The sequence below is a fragment of the Pleurodeles waltl genome, chromosome 4_1, assembly GCF_031143425.1.
Source record: "Pleurodeles waltl isolate 20211129_DDA chromosome 4_1, aPleWal1.hap1.20221129, whole genome shotgun sequence".
Lineage (NCBI taxonomy): Eukaryota > Metazoa > Chordata > Amphibia > Caudata > Salamandridae > Pleurodeles > Pleurodeles waltl.
In genome coordinates this window covers 811249667-811269444 of record NC_090442.1, presented here as the reverse complement: position 1 = coordinate 811269444, position 19778 = coordinate 811249667, and the positions used below count along the sequence as shown (strand labels likewise).

General features: G+C 47.7%; 1 protein-coding gene across 1 annotated transcript in view; it reads right to left on the bottom strand.

Annotated features, from left to right (window-relative positions):
- CCT2 (chaperonin containing TCP1 subunit 2) overlaps positions 1–19778 on the bottom strand; it is a 474987-nt gene that overhangs the window by 303128 nt on the left and 152081 nt on the right. The window lies entirely within an intron of this gene.

Below are 19778 nucleotides of genomic sequence, written 5' to 3'. Positions count from 1 at the left end.
AATTCAAAATTCTATTTTTGGCAGACTGGAGGAAGGGTATAATTGGGCAAACGTTATCATTTTCTTTAAGTAAAAAAAGCCAATTCCACTTTAGAATAGTCTTTGGCTTAAGAAATGTGGCAAGAAATGATTACGCGACTTACTCTGTAAGAATCTGTTTGTGGCATTTAATGCTGTAGATTCACACGCTCTGCATACTCCTTCCATCAGGTGTTGGGTCCGGAATAGTGCAAGTAGTTTCCTTAAAAGAAGTGTTTGAGTCATGACTCCTCTTGGTGATATTGGTTATCGGCTCCTTTGTTTCATTGTTTTCCCACAGGCAGGTGAGAAAGGAGTGGAAAGCATATGTAGGGAAAGAGATGATCATGCTAATTGGAAACACACACACACACACACACACACACTGCAGCAGCCACAGGCATCCAGGGAGGAGGTAGGCCACATGCAAATCTACAGCACTACATGCCACGAAAAGATGCTTACAGGGCAAGAAACATAATACGTTTTAGGGCAGGCATGTGTGGCTGTAGAGACTGAAGCAGTCCCTTCTTAAAAGCAGTGTCTAACCTTTTAGAGTTGCAAATGTTTGAAAAAGGGTGTGTAGCTGTGCCGGACCTACACTGGTTTGTTGGTGTGCTAAAACAACTACACAGTAGTGTTTAGTGAAGGAGTGTGGTACAGACCATGTGGCTGCCTTACAAATGTCAAATATGGGAATGTTTGCCAGAAAGACCATAGTAGCTCCCTTCATGCAAGTGGTCTGTGCTCTAGGAGAAACAGGTAAAGGTCTTTTAGACTCAACGTAGCAGGTTTGAATACATTTCACTATCCATCTGGCTATGCCTGATTTGGATATGTGGTTGCCTTTGTGAGGTGGAGAAAAGGCAACAAAAAGTTGTTTAATTTTTTTCTAAAAGTCTTTGTTCTGTCTTTATAGTACATTAGTGCTCTTTTGTCATCTAGGGTGTGAAGGGCTCTTTCTGCAAGGGAATCAGGCTGTGGGGAAAATAACTGGGTTCTCAATAGACTTGAGGTGAAATTGGGAAACCACTTTAGGATTAGTGCAAAGAACTACCTTGTCTCTATGAATCTGGAAGAAAGGGTCTTCTAAGGTTAATGCCTGGAGCTCACTAACATGTATGAGTGAAGGTACAGAGACAAAGAAAGCCACCTTCCATGAGAGAAATTGAGTGAGAGAGTGTAGTGGCTCAACCGGGGGACCCATGAGTCTAGTGAGTACAAGTTTAGAGTTCCAAGAGGGGGCTGGAGGAATCTGAGGAAGACGGACTCGCTTGAGTCCTGCCATGAAAGCTTTAATTGCTGGAATTTTGAATAGTGAGACAGGTTTCCTATTCTGGAGATATGCAGCTGTGGCTGCGAGATGCAAGCGTATGAAGTATGAGCAAGATTTCCTTTCTGCAAATGAAGCAGCTAGTAAACAATCTCTTGTACTGTGGCTTTCATAGGACCAATGTTTTTGGGAAGGCAAAAGCAAACAAAATGTTTCCATTTCGCAGCATAATAGGCTCTAGCAGTTGGTCTGTGTGCTTCTTTGAGAATGTCCATACATTCCACAGGCAAACTATGACCTCAGGAGCCATAGTGCAAGGTTGAGTGACTTGGGGTCTGGATGTCTGATTTGTCCTTGATTCTGGGTGAGAAGGTATAGCCTGTTGGGAACCTTCTCGTGTGGGACTACTAAAAGATCAAGAAGTGTGCCCAGATGGGAGCCACAAGGATCATTGTGGGAGACATTTGCCTGGGCTTCCGAACCAGAAATGGAATGAGAGGGAAAGGTGGAAAAGCGTAGGCAAATATCCCTGACCCACTCATCCACAGTGCGCTGCCATTAGATAATGGGTGTGGGTACCTGGAGGACAAGTTTGAGCATTTTGCTTTTTGTGCAGTTGCAAAAAGGTCTATGTGAGGGGACCTCCACTTTCTGAAGTATGATTGGAGAACCTGGGGGTGGAGTTCCCATTCTAGGTTTGCTGAGCAGGTCTACAAAGTTTCATCCATTCCTGAGAGATATTCTGCCAACAGGAGAATGTTGTGGTTAAAAGCCCATTTCCCTATGGTCTGAGACAGATGTGATAATTGTGAAGACCATTTCCTCCTGAACCCCCACCCTCCCCCATGCCCTGAGCTGCCTCTCTGTCCCCTGCGACAGAGCACTGGCAAGATAGGCACTGCTGTAGTGGACACATGTGCAGTCTCACATGAGGAATGTAGGAAGTTGGCTCTGTATGCACTATTTCAAAGTAAGGAATAGTATGCACAGAGTCCAAGGGTTCCCCTTAGAGGTAAGATAGTGGCAAAAAGAGATAATACTAATGCTCTATTTTGTGGTAGTGTGGTCGAGCAGTAGGCTTATCAAAGGAGTAGTGTTAAGCATTTGTTGTACATACACACAGGCAATAAATGAGGAACACACACTCAGAGACAAATCCAGGCCAATAGGTTTTGTTATAGAAAAATATCTTTTCTTAGTTTATTTTAAGAACCACAGGTTCAAATTCTACATGTAATATCTCATTTGAAAGGTATTGCAGGTAAGTACTTTAGGAACTTTGAATAATCACAATAGCATATATACTTTTTACATAAAACACATTTAGCTATTTCAAAAGTGGACACAGTGCAATTTTCAACAGTTCCTGGGGGAGGTAAAGTAATGTTAGTTCTTGCAGGTAAGTAAACCACCTACGGGGTTCAAATTGGGGTCCAAGGTAGCCAACCGTTGGGGGTTCAGAGCAACCCCTAAAGTCACCACACCAGCAGCTCAGGGCCAGTCAGGTGCAGAGTTCAAAGTGGTGCCCAAAACACATAGGCTTCAATGGAGAAGGGGGTGCCCCGGTTCCAGTCTGCCAGCAGGTAAGTACCCGCGTCTTCGGAGGGCAGACCAGGGGGGTTTTGTAGGGCACCGGGGGGGACACAAGTCCACACAGAAAGTATACCCTCAGCAGCGCGGGGCGGCCGGGTGCAGTGTGCAAACAAGTGTCGGGTTCGTAATAGGAATCAATGGGAGACCAAGGGGTCTCTTCAGCGGTGCAGGCAGGCAAGGGGGGGGGGGGCTCCTCGTGGTAGCCACCACCTGGGCAAGGGAGAGGGCCTGCTGGGGGTCACTCCTGCACTGGAGTTCCGATCCTTCATGTGCTGGGGGCTGCGGGTGCAGGGTCTTTTCCAGCCGTCAGGATTTTAGAGTCAGGCAGTCGCGGACAGGGGGAGCCTCGGGATTCCCTCTGCAGGCGTCGCTGTGGGGGCTCAGGGGGGACAACTTTGGTTACTCAGTCTTGGAGACGCCTGGGGGTCCTCCCTGTAGCGTTGTTTCTTCACCAGTCGAGTCGGGGTCGCCGGGTGCAGTGTTGCAAGTCTCACGCTTCTTGCGGGGATTGCAGGGGTCTTTAAATCTGCTCCTCTGGAAACAAAGTTGCAGTCTTGGTTGAACAGGGCCGCTGTCCTCGGGAGTTTCTTGGTCTTTTGGAAGCAGGGCAGTCCTCTGAGGATTCAGAGGTAGCTGGTCCTTGGGAAAGCGTCGCTGGAGCAGTTTTCTTCTGAAGGAGGGAGACAGGCCGGTAGGGCTGGGTCCAAAGCAGTTGGTGTCCTCTTCTTCTCTGCAGGGGTTTTTTCAGCTCAGCAGTCCTCTTCTTCGTAAGTTGCAGGAATCTAAATTATTAGGTTCAGGGAAGCCCTTAAATACTAAATTTAAGGGCGTGTTTAGGTCTGGGGGGTTAGTAGCCAATAGCTACTAGCCCTGAGGGTGGGTACACACTCTTTGTGCCTCCTCCCAAGGGGAGGGGGGTCACATTCCTATCCCTATTGGGGGAATCCTCCATCTGCAAGATGGAGGATTTCTAAAAGTTAGAGTCACTTCAGCTCAGGACACCTTAGGGGCTGTCCTGACTGGCCAGTGACTCCTCCTTGCTTTTCTCATTATTTCCTCTGGCCTTGCCGCCAAAAGTGGGGCCGTGGCCGGAGGGGGCGGGCAACTCCACTAGCTGGAGTGCCCTGCGGTGCTGGAACAAAGGGGGTGAGCCTTGGAGGCTCACCGCCAGGTGTTACAGCTCCTGCCTGGGGGAGGTGATAGCATCTCCACCCAGTGCAGGCTTTGTTACTGGCCACAGAGTGACAAAGGCACTCTCCCCATGTGGCCAGCAACATGTTTCGAGTGTGGCAGGCTGCTAAAACCAGTCAGCCTACACGGGTAGTTGGTTAAGGTTTCAGGGGGCACCTCTAAGGTGCCCTCTGGGGTGTATTTTACAATAAAATGTACACTGGCATCAGTGTGCATTTATTGTGCTGAGAAGTTTGATACCAAACTTCCCAGTTTTCAGTGTAGCCATTATGGTGCTGTGGAGTTCGTGTAAAACAGACTCCCAGACCATATACTCTTATGGCTACCCTGCACTTACAATGTCTAAGGTTTGGCTTAGACACTGTAGGGGCACAGTTCTCATGCACTGGTGCCCTCACCTATGGTATAGTGCACCCTGCCTTAGGGCTGTAAGGCCTGCTAGAGGGGTAACTTATCTATACTGCATAGGCAGTGTGAGGTTGGCATGGCACCCTGAGGGGAGTGCCATGTCAACTTACTCGTTTTGTCCTCACCAGCACACACAAGCTGGCAAGCAGTGTGTCTGTGCTGAGTGAGGGGTCCCCAGGGTGGCATAAGATATGCTGCAGCCCTTAGAGACCTTCCCTGGCATCAGGGCCCTTGGTACCAGGGGTACCAGTTACAAGGGACTTACCTGGATGCCAGGGTGTGCCAATTGTGTAAAACAAAAGTACAGGTTAGGGAAAGAACACTGGTGCTGGGGCCTGGTTAGTAGGCCTCAGCACACTTTCCATTCAAAACATAGCATCAGCAAAGGCAAAAAGTCAGGGGGTAACCATGCCAAGGAGGCATTTCCTTACAAGGAACTATGGCAATGCAAGAACCCATCACTTCTAACAGACGCATAATGTTCCTTACTGAACTGGCTTTCCTGGAACTGAGGCAAAAGTGTCTGAAAATTCTGAATGTGAGCAGGATTGGGGTATGTAAACCTTGTATACAACTGTGCGAAAGGTAGTAATGGCAGAAAAATGCACCTCCTTGTTGTGTCCAATCTGGTATGTGAGTAGGTTTACTCAGAGTGGTGCTCGGTGGTCAAATGCCCTAATACTCTAAGGCAAAAGAAATTATGTATAAAGATGTAGACAATTTACAGAAAACCAGCTCAGACCTCAGCACTCAAAGCACAAATATTTAGAAACACAAATGTGAAGTCTGATGTAAGAAGTCCGTTGGTGAATAGTACAGTAATCTTTGTGTTCCAGAAAATAATTTATTTGGTCAACAAATACTTCGTATACTTGGATCAATCATAGGCCATGTACAGTGTCAGCCTTTGGAATATATATGTGTTCATACACAGCTAACATGTGTATTGTCACACAGTGACTTTTTCAAGGCTGTAAGAGACATAGCATACATAAGTATATCTTGGTATTAGTGCACAGAGATAGAAATAAAGTAAAAACATACATAACAAGCATTTGCAATGCAATGGGTCTTGTGTTTGCTCGTGTTAGAGCTAATAGTGTTATAAACCGGACTTTTCTTGCGACATAAACCATGTATGTAACCGGAAAAAGTGCAATTAACTGTGTAACAGGGTCGAATTTGTGCAAACCGCTCGACTTCTGCCAAGTGAGATCGCGTTGCGAAAATAGAGAAAAAGTAGACCACAAACCAAATGGAAAACAGCAAGCCTCATATGTTTTCTGTACGAGGGGGGCTAACCACTGGAAAAGGCATGACGTAAGCGTGCCTTCCACTAATGAAATCAAGCAAATTCTAACAGGCAAGCCCACGAGCCAATGAAAGACACTGACGGCCATTGGACGGTGTAAAGAAATGGCTCCCTGTTGCAGTTACCCCCCACTTTTTGCCTGATACTGATGCTGACTTGACTGAGAAGTGTGCTGGGACCCTGCTAACCAGGCCCCAGCACCAGTGTTCTTTCACCTAAAATGTACCATTGATCCCACAATTGGCACACCCTGGCATCCAGATAAGTCCCTTGTAACTGGTACCTCTGGTACCAAGGGCCCTGATGCCAGGGAAGGTCTCTAAGGGCTGCAGCATGTATTATGCCACCCTAGAGACCCCTCACTCAGCACAGACACACTGCTTACAAGCCTGTGTGTGCTAGTGAGAACAAAATGAGTAAGTCGACATGGCACTCCCCTCAGGGTGCCATGACAGCCTCTCACTGCCTATGCAGTATAGGTAAGACACCCCTCTAGCAGGCCTTACAGCCCCAAGGCAGGGTGCACTATACCATAGGTGAGGGTACCAGTGCATGAGCACTGTACCCCTACAGTGTCTAAGCAAAACCTTCGACATTGTAAGTGCAGGGTAGCCATAAGAGTATATGGTCTGGGAGTCTGTTTTACACTAACTCCACAGCACCATAATGGCTACACTGAAAACTGGGAAGTTTGGTATCAAACTTCTCAGCACAATAAATGCACACTGATGGCAGTGTACATTTTATTGCAAAATACACCCCAGAGGGCACCTTAGAGGTGCCCCCTGAAACTTAACCGACTGTCTGTGTAGGCTGACTAGTTCCAGCAGCCTGCCACACTAGAGACATGTTGCTGGCCCCATGGGGAGAGTGCCTTTGTCACTCTGAGGCCAGTAACAAAGCCTGCACTGGGTGGAGATGCTAACACCTCCCCCAGGCAGGAGCTGTAACACCTTGCGGTGAGCCTCAAAGGCTCACCCCTTTGTCACAGCCCAGCAGGGCACTGCAGCTTAGTGGAGTTGCCCGCCCCCTCCGGCCACGGCCCCCACTTTTGGCGGCAAGGCTGGAGGGAACAAAGAAAGCAACAAGGAGGAGTCACTGGCCAGTCAGGACAGCCCCTAAGGTGTCCTGAGCTGAGGTGACTAACTTTTAGAAATCCTCCATCTTGCAGATGGAGGATTCCCCCAATAGGGTTAGGATTGTGACCCCCTCCCCTTGGGAGGAGGCACAAAGAGGGTGTACCCACCCTCCGGGCTAGTAGCCATTGGCTACTAACCCCCCAGACCTAAACAGGCCCTTAAATTTTGTATTTAAGGGCTACCCTGAACCCTAGAAAATTAGATTCCTGCAACAACAAGAAGAAGGACTGCCTAGCTGAAAACCCCTGCAGAGGAAGACCAGAAGACAACAACTGCCTTGGCTCCAGAAACTCACCGGCCTGTCTCCTGCCTTCCAAAGAACTCTGCTCCAGCGACGCCTTCCAAAGGGACCAGCGACCTCTGCATCCTCTGAGGACTGCCCTGCTTCGACGAAGACAAGAAACTCCAGAGGACAGCGGACCTGCTCCAAAAAGACTGCAACTTTATCCAAAGGAGCAGCTTTAAAGAACCCTGCAATCTCCCCGCAAGAAGCGTGAGACTTGCAACACTGCACTCGGCGACCCCGACTCGGCTGGTGGAGAACCAACACCTCAGGGAGGACCCCCGGACTACTCTACGACTGTGAGTACCAAAACCTGTCCCCCCTGAGCCCCCACAGCGCCGCCTGCAGAGGGAATCCCGAGGCTTCCCCTGACCGCGACTCTCTGAAACCTAAGTCCCGACGCCTGGAAAAGACCCTGCACCCGCAGCCCCCAGGACCTGAAGGACCGGACTTTCACTGCAGAAGTGACCCCCAGGAGTCCCTCTCCCAAGTGGAGGTTTCCCCGAGGAAGCCCCCCCTTGCCTGCCTGCAGCGCTGAAGAGATCCCTTGATCTCTCATAAACTAACATTGAAAACCCGACGCTTGTTTCTACACTGCACCCGGCCGCCCCCCCGCTGCTGAGGGTGAAATTTCTGTGTGGGCTTGTGTCCCCCCCGGTGCCCTACAAAACCCCCCCTGGTCTGCCCTCCGAAGACGCGGGTACTTACCTGCAAGCAGACCGGAACCGGGGCACCCCCTTCTCTCCATTATAGCCTATGCGTTTTGGGCACCACTTTGAACTCTGCACCTGACCGGCCCTGAGCTGCTGGTGTGGTAACTTTGGGGTTGCTCTGAACCCCCAACGGTGGGCTACCTTGGACCAAAAACTCAAACCTGTAAGTGTCTTACTTACCTGGTAAAACTAACAAAAACTTACCTCCCCAGGAACTGTGAAAATTGCACTAAGTGTCCACTTTTGAAATAGCTATTTGTGAATAACTTGAAAAGTATACATGCAATTGAAATGATTCAAAGTTCCTAATGTACTTACCTGCAATACCTTTCAAACAAGATATTACATGTTAAATTTGAACCTGTGGTTCTTAAAATAAACTAAGAAAAGATATTTTTCTATAACAAAACCTATTGGCTGGATTTGTCTCTGAGTGTGTGTACCTCATTTATTGTCTATGTGTATGTACAACAAATGCTTAACACTACTCCTTGGATAAGCCTACTGCTCGACCACACTACCACAAAATAGAGCATTAGTATTCTCTTTTTACCACTATTTTACCTCTAAGGGGAACCCTTGGACTCTGTGCATGCTATTCCTTACTTTGAAATAGCACATACAGAGCCAACTTCCTACAGACGGGCTCCGAGCCCTTATTAATTCCTAAAGCGTCTCGCTAGCTAAACGCATGCGCAAGCGACGCAGTCTCAACCCTAAAAACATATAGATCTTTTTTAGGTATAAGAGGACTCAGACATGACAGAGGTGACTAGACATGTAGTAGTGGAATGATGTACATAAGAGAAACGTGAAATATAGCATATGTAGAGAGAAGTAGAGAAAGTAAAAGAATAGAATACCTCAAGAATACCTAAATGATATATCCAAAGGCACACAAGGCGTGAGAATGAGCATCAAAAAGGGCTTCCTCTTCCATCCCTGCCTCAGGGGGAGAGGGGGGTGGCGGTCGGAGCCCCACAGAGGGAGCTTTGGTCCGGTCACCCAGTCTAGGGTGGCAAATAATTTGGGTTATGCCATGGAATCTGATATTTAGAAAGTCCGATTCATCATGTTATAAGTTAAAGTGTACAGCTAGAGGATAATTAGAATTATAGTTCCTGATAGATCTGACATGTTCCTGGATACGTTCCTTCAGTGGACAAATGGTACTTCCCACATATATCAGTCTCAGGACACATACTATACAGTAGACTATAGGTCGTATTACAGATGATGTATTGTCTGATGTGATAGGTTTCACAAGTATTGTATGAAAAAGTCAGGGTTCTGTTAGGTGCGAATTGATATCTAATAGAGCATCCACATTTGTAAAAATCTTTAGGATTGGTGGGTAACCACATTTGGAAATCAGTTTGTGTGAGAGGTGCAACTTAACTAGGGCATAAGATGTTCCTCAACGTACGTCCTCTACTGTGAGTAATAGATGGTGTTTTGTCTAAAATTGTGCCAAGACCAGTATCCAAAAGTAACAGATGCCAGTGTAATTATTCGATAGACTAGTTTGCTAACCAGACTAAATTTGGCAATGAAGGAGATGTTCTTCCTTTTACTGTTTTTGGATTTTTTATTTCCACTGATAAGTAGGGTACTATGTTGCTTGGATGTTACACGTTTCCTGGCCACAGAAATTGTTTGGTCTGAGTAGCCTCTGTTTTGGAAACGTTGTACCAATAAATCAATTTCTTGTGAGAAAATCTCATTTTCACTACAGTTACATCTGATTCTTATCATTTCGCCATATGGTATGGCCTTGATCTGAGCACTTGGATGTGCGCTACGCGCATTTAAAATGGAATTGCACGCAGTAGGTTTCCTATGTATTCTCGGAAAAATCTTGTTAGCTGCATATAGTAAAACTTCTAGGAACTCAATTTGGTCACAACCCACCTTGTGTGTAAAAAGCAAATTGTAGTCATTTGTGTTCAGGTGGCCAGTAAGGATACCAAAGTCCTGTCTAGTACCAGTCCAGATGACAAGTATGTCGTCAATGTATCGCTGTTAGCCTGCTAAGTTAAGTGGTACTTGTGCTCCAATATACAGGGAATCCCAGGAGGCCGCCATGTACTTTTTATCCACCGGAGGGGTGATTACTAACAAGCGGACAGGTTCTTTAAATATGTCTTCTGCATGTCTCAGCAGACTATGGAGCATAGGGAGGTACTGTGCGTCTCTGCGGTTGAGGAAAAGGTATCAAACAAGAAGCCCTGCTCAACAGGCTCTTTGTGGAGCTGGACATTGTGGAACGCCGCCGCCCTAGATACTACCTATTGGTATAAGGTGTTATCCTCTCTGCTGGAGAGGGGCGATCTGGATCGTTGAGAGCAATGGGATCTGGGTCATATGCATCCTGGAGGGCCCTCCAACCCCCTAGTTAAAGAGCGTGGAGACCCTTGAGGTGTGTCGTAAAGCAGACCATGCATAGGGGGATTGTGTTGGAGAGTGTTGAGGGGAAGGGGCGGTGATGGAGATGGAAGAGGAGGAAGAAGCGGAGGAGGTTGAGAACAATAGTGGACTGGGCTGGTGGGCTTGTGTTCTTTTTTGGAGGGATAGGAATGTCCAAGGCCTTGTCAAATGTTAATTTCCTCTTTGGAAGTGCAGGAGAGGAAGGGGTTGCAATGTGTGGCCGGTTCCCTTCTAAATGTGAACTTTTGGCTGTTTAGCATCCATCTTTTCGGGGGACTGGCTCGATTGGAGAAGGGCTAGTATAAGACTGTCCAGAGTCCCTAGGTTCAGAGGATTTAGGTACTGAAGCTTTATGCCTCTGGCTTATGCTTAGCGCTGAGGTGGAAGCAATCAGCTGCCAGATCAGTCCAGAGGTTTGAATCAACAACAAAATGACTTCTCATTCCGAGGTGATGGAGGTTGAAGCCAAGGCAGAGGCCTTAGCCTTTGCTGCAATTTTCTGTACCAAGCCCGAAGGCAGGGTGGCCAAAACACTCTTGGTGCAGACTGTGCACACGCTGGACAAAGGAAAGTTCTAGGCTCTCATAGTAAAACTCAACCTCAGAGTGTCCTTAATTGAGAAGGCTTCTTCCTCCTGGGCTACCGGCTCTTCTTGGGCAAGTTCTTTACCCAAAGAGATTCTGGGGTGGCGTCCAATGCTTTTTGCTCAATCTCGAGGCACTGAGCCTTCCGTTCCCGAAGAGTCTTCTCAGGCCGAAACGATTTACAGGCGTTGCAGTGTGCCTCGCAGCAGTCCAGAGAAGCAAAAGTTGCACACAAGGTGTTGGTCGGTGTTTTGGAATTTAGCACAGTACTGGGGGCAGAATCAAAGTGGTGTATGTTCTATCAAGGAACCATTCCCATTAATGCCAAAGCCACGCAAAAGGTAGGCCTGCGATGGGTGAGAACGCCCCAGAGGGCAGGCAGTCAAAGCCCAAACCGAGGAAAACATAGGGACAGCAGAAGTAGAAATGTGAGATCTAAGACAAAACCTTCAGAAGAAAGACAAAATCCGAAAAGAATCAAAGACCAGGAGCAGAGGCACACCAACCCAAACCAGAGATCGGACAGAAAACAATCTAAAAAAGTCGATGACCATTCGCAATATCACCAAGAGGAAGAGTCACCCGATCTTGTGACTCAAAACACTTCTCCGAAGAAAAACAACTTACACCACTCCATACCCAACACTAGATGGCAGGAGTATGCAGAGCATATGTATTCTGAGACTAATCCTATACTTCATGACTCTCAATCCAGCATCAGACCAGGCAATAGCACTCAAACTGCCCCACTTGAAGTATCTGAATTCATTAAAATAAACAGGGATAGTAACTCCCAGGTTATGTTGGTGCTTTTAGACCTTTCTGTGGCAATTGACACGTTGTCAGATACTGTCCCGCTTCAAAGGCTGGAAAGGTATGGCATCAAGTACTGTTGTAGCATAAGTCTTTTTTGGCCAATCCGAATCAGGCAGTCTATCTCCCTCCTTTAACTTCTGAGACTAGGCCTCTGAACTGTGGAGTGCCCCAGTGCTCAGCCCTACTCTTTTTAATGTTTATGTGGCACTTCTGGCTAAGCTGGAAGAACCACTGGGCATGAAGTTAGTGTCATATGGAGACAAGCAACACTTTTTGGCTTTTCAGGAAAGGGTCCCATCCTCTTTGGACTCCTTCAAATCTGGTCTTAAGTCGGTCACAGACCGGATGAATTCTTGTTTTCTAAAATTTAACAATGACAAGATTGAGATACTTTTTTTTTTTCGGCACTAAATCCACTCCAGACTCTGGTGGCTTCCTGAGATGGGACCTCCTTCTCTGCCGTTCCCTGGTTGTGGGTAACCTAGGTGTCAAATTTGACTCTAAGCTTAATTTTGAACCTCAGATTAAATCTTTGTCTTGTTTTTAGACTATGAGATCTGCTCAGCACATGCTATACCTCATTTCTGCGGATGATCAAAAAAACATTCTCAAAGCTTTGATTAATGCAAAATTGGACTACTTTAATATACTGTATCTAGGCCTTCCGAACTTTCTGATCCAGCGCCTAAAGATTATTCAAAATACGACGGCCCATTTGATTTTTAAGATTCCCCCTTGTATCTCGACTTCCAATCACTTGCGGCAACTCCATTGGATGCCTATTAAAAGTAGAATAGATTTCAAGGCTCTTACTCTTACATTTCAAATCTTCAATCAAAAAGGTCCCTGTTACCTCAGGAATAGGTTTAATATCTCGATGCAAGTACACTCTTTGCAGTCCAATCACCACAAATTATTTTTAATACCTGGAATATTCAAGCCCAGAAGCGTGGGTCGTTCTATTTCTTACTTGGCAGCCAGATTGTGCAATGCCTTGCATCCTCAGAAGCACCCCATCTGAACTGATCTTGAGGAAGAATCTAAAAACATTTTTGACTCCTAATAATGATTGTAAGGAAATGCCTCCTTGGCATGGTTGCCCCCTGACTTTTTGCCTTTGCTGATGCTATGTTTACAATTGAAAGTGTGCTGAGGCCTGCTAACCAGGCCCCAGCACCAGTGTTCTTTCCCTAACCTGTACTTTTGTATCCACAATTGGCAGACCCTGGCATCCAGATAAGTCCCTTGTAACTGGTACTTCTAGTACCAAGGGCCCTGATGCCAAGGAAGGTCTCTAAGGGCTGCAGCATGTCTTATGCCACCCTGGAGACCTCTCACTCAGCACAGACACACTGCTTGCCAGCTTGTGTGTGCTAGTGAGGACAAAACGAGTAAGTCGACATGGCACTCCCCTCAGGGTGCCATGCCAGCCTCTCACTGCCTATGCAGTATAGGTAAGACACCCCTCTAGCAGGCCTTACAGCCCTAAGGCAGGGTGCACTATACCATAGGTGAGGGTACCAGTGCATGAGCATGGTACCCCTACAGTGTCTAAACAAAACCTTAGACATTGTAAGTGCAGGGTAGCCATAAGAGTATATGGTCTGGGAGTTTGTCAAACACGAACTCCACAGCACCATAATGGCTACACTGAAAACTGGGAAGTTTGGTATCAAACTTCTCAGCACAATAAATGCACACTGATGCCAGTGTACATTTTATTGCAAAATACACCCCAGAGGGCACCTTAGAGGTGCCCCCTGAAACTTAACCGACTGTCTGTGTAGGCTGACTAGTTCCAGCAGCCTGCCACACTAGAGACATGTTGCTGGCCCCATGGGGAGAGTGCCTTTGTCACTCTGAGGCCAGTAACAAAGCCTGCACTGGGTGGAGATGCTAACACCTCCCCCAGGCAGGAGCTGTAACACCTGGCGGTGAGCCTCAAAGGCTCACCCCTTTGTCACAGCCCAGCAGGGCACTCCAGCTTAGTGGAGTTGCCCGCCCCCTCCGGCCACGGCCCCCACTTTTGGCGGCAAGGCTGGAGGGAACAAAGAAAGCAACAAGGAGGAGTCACTGACCAGTCAGGACAGCCCCTAAGGTGTCCTGAGCTGAGGTGACTCTGACTTTTAGAAATCCTCCATCTTGCAGATGGAGGATTCCCCCAATAGGGTTAGGATTGTGACCCCCTCCCCTTGGGAGGAGGCACAAAGAGGGTGTACCCACCCTCAGGGCTAGTAGCCATTGGCTACTAACCCCCCAGACCTAAACACGCCCTTAAATCTAGTATTTAAGGGCTACCCTGAACCCTAGAAAATTAGATTCCTGCAACTACAAGAAGAAGGACTGCCTAGCTGAAAACCCCTGCAGAGGAAGACCAGAAGACGACAACTGCCTTGGCTCCAGAAACTCACCGGCCTGTCTCCTGCCTTCCAAAGATCCTGCTCCAGCGACGCCTTCCAAAGGGACCAGCGACCTCGACATCCTCTGAGGACTGCCCCTGCTTCGAAAAGACAAGAAACTCCCGAGGACAGCGGACCTGCTCCAAGAAAGGCTGCAACTTTGTTTCCAGCAGCCTTGAAAGAACCCTGCAAGCTCCCCGCAAGAAGCGTGAGACTTGCAACACTGCACCCGGCGACCCCGACTCGGCTGGTGGAGATCCGACACCTCAGGAGGGACCCCAGGACTACTCTGATACTGTGAGTACCAAAACCTGTCCCCCCTGAGCCCCCACAGCGCCGCCTGCAGAGGGAATCCCGAGGCTTCCCCTGACCGCGACTCTTTGAATCCTAAGTCCCGACACCTGGGAGAGACCCTGCACCCGCAGCCCCCAGGACCTGAAGGACCGGACTTTCACTGGAGAAGTGACCCCCAGGAGTCCCTCTCCCTTGCCCAAGTGGAGGTTTCCCCGAGGAATCCCCCCCTTGCCTGCCTGCAGCGCTGAAGAGATCCCGAGATCTCTCATAGACTAACATTGCGAACCCGACGCTTGTTTCTACACTGCACCCGGCCGCCCCCGCGCCGCTGAGGGTGAAATTTCTGTGTGGACCTGTGTCCCCCCCGGTGCCCTACAAAACCCCCCTGGTCTGCCCTCCGAAGACGCGGGTACTTACCTGCAAGCAGACCGGAACCGGGGCACCCCCTTCTCTCCATTCTAGCCTATGTGTTTTGAGCACCACTTTGAACTCTGCACCTGACCGGCCCTGAGCTGCTGGTGTGGTGACTTTGGGGTTGCTCTGAACCCCCAACGGTGGGCTACCTTGGACCAAGAACTAAGCCCTGTAAGTGTCTTACTTACCTGGTTAACCTAACAAATACTTACCTCCCCTAGGAACTGTGAAAATTGCACTAAGTGTCCACTTTTAAAACAGCTATTTGTGAATAACTTGAAAAGTATACATGCAATTTTGATGATTTGAAGTTCCTAAAGTACTTACCTGCAATACCTTTCGAATGAGATATTACATGTAGAATTTGAACCTGTGGTTCTTAAAATAAACTAAGAAAAGATATTTTTCTATACAAAAACCTATTGGCTGGATTTGTCTCTGAGTGTGTGTACCTCATTTATTGTCTATGTGTATGTACAACAAATGCTTAACACTACTCCTTGGATAAGCCTACTGCTCGACCACACTACCACAAAATAGAGCATTAGTATTATCTATTTTTACCACTATTTTACCTCTAAGGGGAACCCTTGGACTCTGTGCATGCTATTCCTTACTTTGAAATAGCACATACAGAGCCAACTTCCTACATTGGTGGATCAGCGGTGGGGTACAAGACTTTGCATTTGCTGGACTACTCAGCCAATACCTGATCACACGACAAATTCCAAAATTGTCATTAGAAATTGATTTTTGCAATTTGAAAAGTTTTCTAAATTCTTAAAAGACCTGCTAGGGCCTTGTGTTAGATCCTGTTTAGCATTTCTTTTAGAGTTTAAAAGTTTGTAAAAGTTTGAATTAGATTCTAGAACCAGTTGTAGATTCTTAAAAAGTATTCCAACTTTTAGAAGCAAAATGTCTAGCACAGATGTGACTGTGGTGGAACTCGACACCACACCTTACCTCCATCTTAAGATGAGGGAGCTAAGGTCACTCTGTAAAATAAAGAAAATAACAATGGGCCCCAAACCTACCAAAATACAGCTCCAGGAGCTTTTGGCAGAGTTTGAAAAGGCCAACCCCTCTGAGGGTGGCAACTCAGAGGAAGAGGATAGTGACTTGGAGGAAAATTCCCCCCTACCAGTCCTATCTAGGGAGAACAGGGTCCCTCAAACCCTGACTCCAAAAATAATAGTCAGAGATGCTGGTTCCCTCACAGGAGAGACCAACACCTCTGAAATCACTGAGGATAGCCCCAGTGAAGAGGACATCCAGTTAGCCAGGATGGCCAAAAGATTGGCTTTGGAAAGACAGATCCTAGCCATAGAGAGGGAAAGACAAGAGATGGGCCTAGGACCCATCAATGGTGGCAGCAACATAAATAGGGTCAGAGATTCTCCTGACATGTTGAAAATCCCCAAAGGGATTGTAACTAAATATGAAGATGGTGATGACATCACCAAATGGTTCACAGCTTTTGAGAGGGCTTGTGTAACCAGAAAAGTGAACAGATCTTACTGGGGTGCTCTCCTTTGGGAAATGTTCACAGGAAAGTGTAGGGATAGACTCCTCACACTCTCTGGACAAGATGCAGAATCTTATGACCTCATGAAGGGTACCCTGATTGAGGGCTTTGGATTCTCCACTGAGGAGTACAGGATTAGGTTCAGGGGGGCTCAAAAATCCTCGAGCCAGACCTGGGTTGACTTTGTTGACTACTCAGTGAAAACACTAGATGGTTGGATTCAAGGCAGTGGTGTAAGTAATTATGATGGGCTGTACAATTTATTTGTGAAAGAACACCTGTTAAGTAATTGTTTCAATGATAAACTGCATCAGCATCTGGTAGACCTAGGACCAATTTCTCCCCAAGAATTGGGAAAGAAGGCGGACCATTGGGTCAAGACAAGGGTGTCCAAGACTTCAACAGGGGGTGACCAAAAGAAAGGGGTCACAAAGACTCCCCAGGGGAAGGATGATGAGACAACCAAAACTAAAAATAGTAAAGAGTCTTCTACAGGCCCCCAAAAACCTGCACAGGAGGGTGGGCCCAGAGCCTCTTCACAAAACAATGGGTACAAGGGTAAAAACTTTGATCCCAAAAAGGCCTGGTGTCATAGCTGTAAACAGCATGGACACCAAACTGGAGACAAGGCCTGTCCCAAGAAAGGTTCCACTCCAAACTCCCATCCAGGTAACACTGGTATGGCTAGTCTCCAAGTGGGATCAACAGTGTGCCCAGAGCAAATCAGGGTCCACACTGAAGCTACTCTAGTTTCTGAGGGTGGGGTGGATTTAGCCACACTAGCTGTCTGGCCGCCTAACATGCAAAAATACAGACAGCAACTCTTAATTAATGGGACTAGAATAGAGGGCCTGAGGGATACAGGTGCCAGTGTCACCATGGTGACAGAGAAACTGGTTTCCCCTGGCCAATACCTGACTGGAAAAACTTACACAGTCACCAACGCTGACAATCAGAGAAAAGTACATCCCATGGCAATGGTTACTTTAGAATGGGGAGGGGTCAATGGCCTGAAACAGGTGGTGGTCTCCTCAAATATCCCAGTGGACTGTCTGCTTGGAAATGACCTGGAGTCCTCAGCATGGGCTGAGGTTGAACTAAAAACCCATGCAGCAATGCTGGGTATCCCTGAACTGGTGTGTGTGAAAACAAGAGCACAGTGCAAGGCACAGGGTGAACAAGTAGAGCTGGAGTCTGGAAGAAGGGCCCAGCCTACCAAGAGAACAGGAAAGTCAGTTGGGAAACCAACTACAACACAGCAAAAGAAAGGGAACCTCTCTTCTCAGGAAGAAGTTCTGCCCTCTGAGGGAACTGAGCCTTTGGAGCTTGAACCTTATCAGGTTGAGCTCTTAGGCCCAGGGGGACCCTCAAGGGAGGAGCTGTGTAAGGGACAAGAAACCTGTCCCTCTCTTGAAGGCCTTAGGTAGCAAGCTGCTGAAGAGTCCAAAGGCAAGAAAAATGGAACGCATAGGGTCTATTGGGAAGATGGACTCCTGTACACTGAGGCCAGAGACCCCAAACCTGGTGCCACTAGGAGAGTGGTAGTGCCTCAGCTGTTCAGGAAGTTCATCCTAACATTGGCCCATGACATTCCCCTTGCTGGACATTTGGGACAAACCAAGACGTGGGAGAGGTTAGTCAACCACTTCTACTGGCCCAATATGTCCAACATGGTTAAGGAGTTTTGCCTCTCCTGCCCCACCTGTCAAGCCAGTGGTAAGACAGGTGGGCATCCAAAGGCCCCCCTCATTCCACTTCCAGTGGTGGGGGTTCCCTTTGAAAGAGTGGGTGTGGACATAGTTGGTCCACTAGAACCTCCCACAGGCTCAGGAAATATGTATATCCTGGTAGTAGTGGATCATGCTACCAGGTATCCTGAAGCTATTCCCCTTAGGTCGACTACTGCCCCTGCAGTAGCCAAGGCCCTCATTGGTATCTTTACCAGAGTGGGTTTCCCTAAGGAGGTGGTGTCTGACAGAGGTACCAACTTCATGTCAGCATACCTAAAACACATGTGGAATGAGTGTGGAGTGACTTATACATTCACTACACCATACCATCCACAAACTAATGGCTTGGTTGAGAGATTCAACAAGACATTAAAAGGCATGATCATGGGGCTCCCAGAAAAACTCAAAAGGAGATGGGATGTCCTCTTGCCATGTCTGCTTTTCGCTTACAGAGAGGTGCCACAGAAGGGAGTAGGATTCTCACCCTTTGAACTTCTGTTTGGTCATCCTGTAAGGGGACCACTTGCCCTTGTTAAAGAAGGCTGGGAGAGACCTCTCCATGAGCCTAAACAGGACATAGTGGACTATGTACTTGGCCTTCGCTCTAGAATGGCAGAGTACATGGAAAAGGCAACCAAAAACCTTGAGGCCAGCCAACAGCTCCAGAAGTTTTGGTATGACCAAAAGGCTGCACTGGTTGAGTTCCAACCAGGGCAGAAAGTCTGGGTTCTGGAGCCTGTGGCTCCCAGGGCACTCCAGGACAAATGGAGTGGCCCTTACCCAGTGCTAGAAAGGAAGAGTCAGGTCACCTACCTGGTGGACCTGGGCACAAGCAGGAGCCCCAAGAGGGTGATCCATGTGAACCGCCTTAAGCTCTTCCATGACAGGGCTGATGTGAATCTGTTGATGGTAACAGATGAGGATCAGGAGGCAGAGAGTGAACCTCTCCCTGATCTTCTGTCATCAGACCCAAAAGATGGCACAGTAGATGGAGTGATCTACTCAGACACCCTCTCTGGCCAACAGCAAGCTGATTGTAGGAGAGTCCTACAACAGTTTCCTGAACTCTTCTCCTTAACCCCTGGTCAGACACACCTGTGTACCCATGATGTGGACACAGGAGACAGCATGCCTGTCAAAAACAAAATCTTTAGACAGTCTGACCATGTTAAGGAAAGCATCAAGGTGGAAGTCCACAAGATGCTGGAGTTGGGAGTAATTGAGCGCTCTGACAGCCCCTGGGCTAGCCCAGTGGTCTTAGTCCCCAAACCTCACACCAAAGATGGAAAGAAAGAGATGAGGTTTTGTGTGGACTACAGAGGGCTCAATTCTGTCACCAAGACAGATGCTCATCCAATTCCAAGAGCTGATGAGCTCATAGATAAATTAGGTGCTGCCAAATTCTTAAGTACCTTTGACTTGACAGCAGGGTACTGGCAAATAAAAATGGCACCTGGAGCAAAAGAGAAAACAGCATTCTCCACACCTGATGGGCATTATCAGTTTACGGTTATGCCCTTTGGTTTAAAGAATGCCCCTGCCACCTTCCAAAGGTTGGTGAATCAAGTCCTTGCTGGCTTGGAGTCCTTTAGCACAGCTTATCTTGATGATATTGCTGTCTTTAGCTCCACCTGGCAGGATCACCTGGTCCACCTGAAG